The sequence below is a fragment of the Sturnus vulgaris genome, chromosome 3 (assembly GCF_052056855.1).
Source record: "Sturnus vulgaris isolate bStuVul1 chromosome 3, bStuVul1.hap1, whole genome shotgun sequence".
Taxonomy (NCBI): domain Eukaryota; kingdom Metazoa; phylum Chordata; class Aves; order Passeriformes; family Sturnidae; genus Sturnus; species Sturnus vulgaris.
This window is the reverse complement of record NC_142245.1, coordinates 31,998,114-32,006,875: the sequence shown is the minus strand read 5'-3', so window position 1 is coordinate 32,006,875 and position 8,762 is coordinate 31,998,114. Positions and strand designations below refer to the sequence as shown.

At 58.3% G+C, this 8,762-nt stretch overlaps 1 protein-coding gene across 2 annotated transcripts in view; it reads left to right on the top strand.

The window, feature by feature from the left end:
- The first annotated feature begins 137 nt into the window (after positions 1–137).
- Positions 138–8,762, top strand: part of SLC29A1 (solute carrier family 29 member 1 (Augustine blood group)) — a 33,510-nt gene continuing 24,885 nt past the window's right edge. Inside the window, exons 1-2 of one of the 2 annotated variants that reach the window (XM_014878098.2) lie at positions 138–441; positions 6,126–6,275. The gene's annotated coding sequence lies outside the window, so the exon portion shown is untranslated. Of the gene's footprint in view, positions 442–2,549; positions 2,680–6,125; positions 6,276–8,762 lie in introns of those variants that run through there. The other variant, XM_088161310.1, reaches the window with a different exon arrangement.

Below are 8,762 nucleotides of genomic sequence, written 5' to 3'. Positions count from 1 at the left end.
CTAGAGAGATAACACCATCCCAAGGGATGATGCTGGCACCTGCAGCATGGCTTTCGGTGTACCCCCCTTGTACAGGCTTTATTGTCCCCCCGAGGCAGCTGCCCACCCACAGCCTCCCCTCTCTCTTCCCTTGTGCTGGCACTTGGCCCCACAGCAACCCGCTGACGAATCCCGCGTTCTTATGGCTGAAGCCAATTCCTCCCCCCCCCACTAATCTGCCCGTGCATGCAGCCTCCACCTGCTGAGCCAGCGGAAGCCGTGCTCAGCCAGCCCCAGCCAGCGCCGGGGCTCTGAAACCCACTCCGGCTGCAGAGCCTGTAGGGTGGTGAAGCCTTTGCACCCTGGTCCTGCTGCCGTGGGAAATCCCAGCCCTGCTTGGCACCAGGCAGTGAGGAGTCTGCAGGCAGCATCATCTGGCACCAGGAGAGCTGAGCTATCGAGGTAAGGACACGGTGCAGGCAGGGAGGTGACCCGAGCAAGCGTTGTCCCTGCTGTGCCTTGTTCTGCCGGGCACCAAGGAGAGGGGCTGGTTCCAGCCTCCTCCGCTGAGCCAAGGTCTTGTCCCCCATTTCGGCGGCTCGGCAGTCCTGCTGCAAGGTCACTCTGCAGCCGGGAGCCTGTGCTGAGCTCTGGGGCCATCACACACTGAGGGACCCCACCAAGGTCCGGAGCATCCTAATCCCAAAGCTACAAGGAGGGTTCGGAGCCTGATGCCGGCGCAGGGGGAAGTGAAAGCGAGGAGCAGCAGTGGAGGGGCTGGCTGCCGGCACCCTGCCCTCCTTGCCTCGGCAAAAGGACAGCACGGCTATGCCCCCCTCCCAGGGCAGTAGGGCCAGCCAGGAAGAGGGGAGACACTGGGGAAAAGCCAGAGCGCTGGACATTCCTGTGCCCGAGCTGCGGTAGCGGGGCGACCCTAGCAGCCTCCCGCTCCCAGGTGCGGCCGATACAGCTTTGGAGCGGCGGGTGAGAGCGGGGTGCCAGGGGTGCGGGCACCTGGCTGCAGTCCGGCGGCCCCGGAGCCGAGGGCTGTCCCAGCCCGCCCGCGCGGTGCCCTTGGCGCGGCGGGAAGCGGTAGGACCTGGCCTGCTAGGACCCGGCTAGCGGCCGGCAGTGCTGGCACCGGGCGCTGCGGGACGGGACCGTGCCCTGCGGGCGGCGGCGGCGCGGGAAGGACCGGCAGCCCCCGGGGAGACGTGTAAGCGACGCGGCGGTGCCCCGGCTGCCTCGGGCGAGGGTGGGTGCTGGGGCGGAGCGGGGTCCCCGGCAGCGGCAGCGCTCGGGGAAGCGCTGGGAGCCGTCCCGCGGCCGTGCGGAGCGGCCAGGGCTGTGCGGCTGTCCCGGCCCCGCTCCTGCCGGTGCTGGCCGCTGCTGCCTTTCCTTCCCCTCCCTCTACAGGACCGCCGCGGGGCCGGCCAGCGAGCCTGTCCCGGGAACACGGTACCACGGGGCAAGAAACGCTTTCCTTTTTGCCATCCCCCGAAACAGCCAGCTGGGGATGGTGTTTGGTTACCCGTCCCGTGGGGATGTCACCCGACCGCTGGCACAGCCACCGCTTGCTGGCTCCGTCACCTTCCTGTGTCAGTCCCAGCCCTCTCTTAGTGCTGGCTCTCTTCCTAGCCCGCCAGTCACATGTTCCTGGATGGCCCCGGGAGTGCCTGCACCAAAAGGGAGCACCTCCAGGGAACCCTCCGCATTCTTGGGGTTCCTGGGGCAGGGCCGCCGCTCACTTCCCTGCCAGAACTACTTCTACAACCCCATTCACGTCTTGCAGGCCCTTTGTCCCAGTAGCTGGGCACTCTCCCATGACCCTTTCTATTTGTAGGCTGACCGCTGGGACCTTGCCCTTCCCCCCTTGCACCATTCCCCACGCAGGTCCTTTCTCCCCAGGCACCATTCCCTGGCTGCCCTCGGCGTGATTTGGCCCAGTGCAGAGGTCCTAGCTTCATTCTGAGTCCAAGGCATGGCTCAAGGCTTGTTTGCAGGAGCCTGACCTCGTGTGCAGGCAGAAGAGAGGTGAAGGTACAGGCAGAGCACGGTTCATAGCATGGCCCTTGACCCAAATTAGTCCAAATCAGTGGTGCCTCTCAAGGTCAGGGCACTGCTCTGCTGCCCCAGTAAAGGTCTTAATGCAAGAGGTGAGAAAACAGGGTCCCCACTGCTGCTTTTTGTCCTTATCCCTCCAGTGCCCTGGTGCTGTAGGGGTTGAAATGGATCAGGAAATGTAGAGAGTGAGGGAAGCCGGCACAGGTGGGTGGTAGGAGATAGTGAAATTTATCTGTCAGGCTCGCGCAGGGAAGGTGGTGGAGGAGCACCAGCTGTGCTGCCCTATTTTCTGGACAGACATATAAGAAATCCTGCCAATCCCCACCACTGGGACCGGCAGGATGGGAGATACTGGGCAGCAGTGGTGGAGAAGCCTATCCTCCATCAGAGCAGGCAGCCCTGCCCTGAACTACTTCCAGCAACAAGACCCTCCAGGGCTTTCCAGAAAGCTAGGTTTTTGTGGAGGTCTTTTCCTTCTTGAGAAGCCTGCTTTTTTTGCAGGGAACCCAGCACCTCCGTGACTGCAGATGCAAAGCAGAGCCAGCAGCAACACTGCTGGGCACTGTGTAGCAGCTCCACTCTGCTGTGAAGCTTCCCAACTCTACCATCCCAGGACACAGCATTAGCAAAAGTCAGGTGAGACTTTCCCACCTGCTTGCATCCTCTGGAGATGGCGGATCTTGTACGGGGAGTGGAGAAGACAGAGGGTAGGTGATGTCTGCAGCTCCTCTCCAGAAGAGGGATCTTTGTGGGAAGCCAGCCACCACTGTTGTCCAGGCTGACTTTTGTCATCTGTCCTTCCAGAAAAGAGATTTACTGGGTCTGGGCAGGAATGTTAGAAGAGCAGGCTGTTTCCCTGGAGACTGGGTCCCTATCAGCTGAGTATGGATATACAGAATAAGCCTGAGGCCCTGGGAGCGTAGTGCCAGGAGCCCCTCTAGTCCCTGAGGCACTGGGTCTTGTGGCACAGGGGTGCTTCGGGATGCCTCACAGCCCAGGACCAAGGAAAGAAGCAGGCAAGCTGCCTTTTGAGAAGTAACCTGTGCTGAGGAGGTGCACTTCAAGCCTTTCCCCATCCCATCCCTGTGGAACTTGGGGTACTCAGGGGACTAGGCAGGACTCCTTCCTCTGTAGCCTGCAGCTGAGCAGCAAGCACAGCCCAGAAGAATAGTTACCTTGTTCAGGGTGACTGTCACAGTTTTATGACCTCATGTGATCCATCCTGACCCTGAAATTTGCTTCCTAACACTATCCCTGCCCTTCTGCACAGTGTTTTACCTACAGGCAAACTGTTTCTTTAAACCACCTTCAAACAAAAAGCTCCTGCTTCTGCCCAGAACTTCCCTGCTTAGTCCCAGATTTCCAGGCTCCCACTCATCCTCAGTCCCTCCCAGGAATTAGCACAGGACACACAACAAGCCCACACTTCGGGGTGCCCTGTCCCACTCTGTGCATTTGGCTCCCAGTGCCGTTCAATCCCCGGTCTCCCTGCTGTCGCTCACTGCCTCCTCATCCTCATGGTGACTCCAGTGCTCCGCACCGTGCCTACCCTTCCCTAAACCCGCTGCCCGAGGGGTGGCTCGGGATGCTTCCCCACTCTGGAATGCCAGTCCCTCTCCCACCAGCCACTGGCTTGCCACTGCAGCGCTCCCCCCACGCTGCTTCCCCACGCTGCTTCCCCACGCTGGCTGCGGCATTCAGCGGAGCCATCCGCTTAAGCCCGCTCCCGGTTAATTCCATCCCCGTGCGCTCCCCGTGCTCCCGGTCACTCCGGGGCCGCGGCTGCCGCAGCGCCTCGCGCGACCGCCAGGGGGCAGCGCCGGCCCGCGCCCCGCCCAGCGGTTTTTGGGGGGGCTCGGTGCCGAACCGGGGCGTCCCCGGAGCCCCCCGGGGTCCGACAGCTCTGCAGAGGGGTGGGAAGGGGCCAGACGACAGTGCCTCCCCCAGCTGTATGGCCGCGGGACACTGCAGGGTCCTTGTGTGAGACGTGCAGGACCCCCCCAGGGTTCCGTGTTAGAGCATCCTCTGCCCGCCGGTGCGCACTCAGCTTCGCAGGGGGGCTGGGGAAGGAGGGGAGGGCAGTCCCAGTGGTACCCTGGTCATGGGTTTGGCCTGCCCTTCTTTTGATGTCGCATGGTTGTGCTCCAGTGGGTGGCCTGGGGGCCTCGTTTCAGCTTGGGATCCTGCGGAAGCATGACTGGAAAGGAGAAGAAATGATGAACGGCTGGTACTGTTGGAAGCTGTGGGAAAGGGCCCTCCTGGAGACTCCCCTGGGGGATGTTTAGGAGCATTCAGCCACAACTCCACTGCTGATTCGCCCAAAGGGGAAAGCATGACTGGATGGACTTAATCTCCAGACAGGATTTAGTCAGCCTTGCCAGACATTTGCACAGAGCGGAATTCCTCCACGCCAGCCAGCAAATGTTGGGCCAGGCACAGACCAGGGCTGACATGGCTGTGAGAGCTCCTGGACCTGTGTTTGGAGCCCTCATCTCTGCAGGTGGCCGTGTGCCATGGTCCCCGTGGTGCCAGTGACCACAGAGACTGCCCAGGGAGCAGGCTGGCTGGGAGAACAGGTAGGCACCTTGGCCATGCAGGATGGGCAGACTCTGGCTGCAATAGCGCTCACAGAGAGCTGGAGCATGGCTCTGTCTGCTGCCACCAGGGTGCCTCGGGAAGGCTGATGGGGAGCCACTGCTTCAGGCTATCCTCCAGAGCTGGCATTCACCCATCCCACAGAAAGCCACCTTCTGCCTGTTAGATGGTTCTTGAAGACCCCAGGAGTCACTGGGCACCTTGCTCCTCTGGGGTGTGGATGGATGTGAACAGGACCACACAGCAGCTGCCACCCCTCTTCCTCTTGCCAGGTTCCCTGGTTCCCAGCAGCCCACAGCTCCCCTGCGGTGTTTTACTAGTGTGGCTGAATGCCAGCCAACTTCTTAATGGCTGTGCTCCATCGTGGGAGACTGGTGCTGCCAGCTAAGGAGGAGGATGTGCCCCCGGCACTGCTTCAATGGGCCAGATGACCTTGGCTATAGTGTGGCTCCCTCTGCCAGCACCAGCTCCATCCTCAGCCAGGGAGACCTGGGGTGACACCATGACTGGGTGCTTGGAGTGGTCTGTGCCCCAGGGCTACCATTTCTGAATGCCATAGGGTGTTCCTGCCCTCTGAGCCAGGGGTTAACCCTGTGTCCTCTGGTACAAGTGGGAGCCTGAATTGTGTGTCTTAAGTTTTTCCAAGCCTCAGCTTGGGCCCTGGCAGGTGGAGACTGCCTGCAGTGAGGTAACGTTTCACCCTTGGCCCCTAGCAGCACAGCTATCACTCAGTAACTAGCACCCAGCGGCTCAGCTGCTAATTGGTGCCATTTAGTCAATATTTACTGCCCTAATGCTTGTAGCAGAAATTAAATGGGTAGCAGCAGTGCAGGAAGGGAGGCAGAGAGGTGGGGATGGAGGAGGGAGGGATTGCTTGTGGAAGGATTGTGCCCAGGAGATGGTGAGGATGGGAGACCCTCAGAAGTGGCTTGGGCAGAGGGGCTTGTGTCCCCTAGCCTTACAGCAGGGAGATGCCCTGTGTCCCAAAGATGCTGCTGTTCCATTGGGGCAGGCTGCCCCACCTCCAGCAGCCTGAGAGGGGCTTGGAGCTTTGAGTGGACCCCACTGTCCGTGCCAGGCCCCAGGAGCCCTGTGGGCACCACGGGCCCCTTGCTGAGCTGTGACCAATCAGTGGACAATGGGATTTGTTTCTGCTTGCCGAGCTGGAAAACACTCATGGCCTTGCCACTGCCACTGGGCTGGAGGTGGATGGAGGTCCTTCCTTGTCATGTCTCCAGACCATTTGCTCACCAGGGCTGAGTGAATGCTTCTGGGTTAGTGGTATCACCATACTGCATCTCAGTGCTACCAGCAAAGGGGGATGCTTAGCATGAGGAGGTGGTGGGGCTGATTGGCAGCAAGGGCCTCCCTCTCCCTTGCCTTTCCTTGCAGCACCCAGGGCTGCTCTGCTGCTGGCAGTGAGCTCCTGCTGCCCTCAGCCCACCAGTGAAGAAGTCACAGGCAGCTGCCTGACTTTATCCCTGCAGGTCGAGTTGTCCAAGGAAGCAGAGAGACGACAGGATGCTGGAGGTCTGTGTGGCTCCCTGCAAGCAGTGATGTGCCAGCTGGATCTCTGTGCCACAGGCAGAGTTCAGGAGGGTATTGCCACCTCATCCCAGCAAGGCTCAGGCCATCAGGTGAGCATGACCTCTGCCCTACCACCTCATCCCAAAATACAGGGCAGGGCACCAAGAGCCCAGGGATCACCATCAGGAGTCCTGCAAGCAATGACTGGAGATCTCCCACCCCAAAAAGAGTCTGTCAGCAGCTCTTCAGCCAGGACCCTGCTCCAGGGTCAGCCAGGACCAGCAAGGGAATAGTAAAACTAAAATGATCAGTCCCTGAGCCGTTCGCTGACCTCAGCAACAGGCTGAGATGTTTCGTTGACTATCAAAGCATCCATGATCACTGTAGTCTTGTTATAACTGGATTCCCAAGAGCCTGTAGTAGGGTTTTTTGCCCTCATTGGCTAATAGATTAATAACCTGCTGGCACTTGACTATGTTTCCCTCCATGTGACTGATTAAAATGCTTTTCCCCCTTTCCCAGTCAGGCTGCCTTGTCACACATGCAGGCAACTGGATATAGTTGCTAATCTGCTTGCCATTCCACTCCTGCCTGCCTGCTCTTCCTTTCAGACACACTGGCTCTCTGTTTCTCTGCTCCATGGCACCGAGGGCCAGCACACAGGCTCTATGAGCTGGCCTGCCCATGCCTTCCTCTGGAATGGGGCAGGCAGCATCCAATGGAGGGAAACGCAGTGTGGGTCACTCTTGCAAAGGGAAGGATAGTTTTGCAATGGAAAGGAGACCTGGATGGTATGCAGACCCCCAGCCTCAGCTCTGCTGCAGGCTGATGGCCTTGCCATGCCTCAGTTTACCCTGTCCGTAGCACAGGCAAATTACAGGGAAAGGGAAATCTCATTGCAGAGGAGGGCTGGTGGATTAATTAATGTATGGTTGCAAAGTGCTTGCAAATCTCCAAGGAAAGCGGTCGACGTGGGTGCCAAGTGTAAAGGATTCTGGAAACATTAAGTGCCTGCAAATGCAGCCTAAAACTCAGATATTGCCCAAGAGGCACCAAAAATATTCTTTTAGCTCCTATGATGCATTATCCACTGCCTGGAATAAATCTCCCTTTTTGCTCTTGCTTTCCAAACCAGCTGTTTGTTTGTTTTCCCCTTTTGGATTTCATAGCTTTAGTTAGAGCAGGGAATTGCTACAAAGGAGAAGGGAAAAAAAAATAAGCAGCTTTTGTGAAAGGTTTGGCAGCAAGTGTCACTGAAGGGAGAGCACTTCGCCTGTTTGTTCTGCCTGTTACAAACTAGCTGTGAGCAGAGCGTACAAATTGGGCTCTAGGTGACAGCATCGCCTGCAGTGCATGTTTGAGTTTCCAGAAAGAAAACTCCAAGGGCCGGGCAGCTTCAGCCCCACCAACATGTTCTGGGAAACATGTCCATGGGACTTCCAGCTTTATGTAAGGGAGAGGCTTTGCTGGCTGCCTTTCTCCCTTTGCTCTGGGGAGCGCAGCAATCTGCCAACAGCAGCAGCGTGTTTTGGCACTGTGCTGCTGCTTTGGGGATGCAGAGGGTGGGAACACAGCAAGCCCCCGGGCCCCACTCGAGGCTGCCTTTTCTCCTTGCCCAAATTACACAGGGGAGAAACATCTAGCTCTGTGGGTCATACAGAGGTGGGCCCAGTACCAGTGCTGGGCAAAGCACAGCTGTTTCCATTTTGGAGCAGAGATTGTTTTCGTAGCTGTGTGCTTTTTCTAGGAGGTTTGTTATTGTACACGCAGAGGCGAAGATGATAACATGAGTCACTTGGGAGCAGAGGGTTCTTCAAACACAACACCTTTACCAAGATGAAGCAAGGCCACTTGACCCTGCAGCAAGGGCTCAGGTTTGTGGGGCAATAAACGAGTGCAATTTGTTACCTTCCCAAGCACCGTAGAGTGGGTGTCACCCCTCTGAAACTGCGAGCTGCCACTGACATTACACAACCCAAGGACTTGCATTGCTCTTGGGAGAAGCCTGCTCCCTGAGGGGCTGAAGTGCCTCTACGGAGAAGAGAACTTTGAGCAAAATGTCTCCTGTCCTGCAGCAGCCAGGGCTGGATTTTGAAGGACACTCACTGTCTCCCAGACTTAGCCTTCTTCACCCCGTGGTGTCTGGCTCACTCCAGGTCTTCTGCCTGCACAAGAGAAGCCATCGTTAGACCCTGTCCTGCAAGTTGGTGATGGGTGGGTGCCCAGGTGTGTGCAGGGAAGCAGCCAGCAGCCCGTGCTGTGCTCAGGAGCTGGAAGTTGCCTTTCTGCGTGCCTCCTCTCGGGGCTATCTGCTGCCTCCTGTCTGCCTGCGGTCACCAGTGGCTGGGACGCTGTTCAGCGCTAATGGATTTCAAACCCCCATCTCCAGTGAGAGCTGTCTCTATGGAGAGATGTTTAATTCCAGTGATTGGGGGAGTGGCTGTGCAGACAGGACCAGAGCTGCAAATTAGAGTGCATTTAATCCTGTACTTTGGCGATGGTAAGTGATACGCGCCCTGCTGCTGAAAGCCTGGGGTGAGGCAGCGGCTACACCCGCCCTGTTCTGAAGGAGAAACTTCCTGGAATATCCGCTCAAA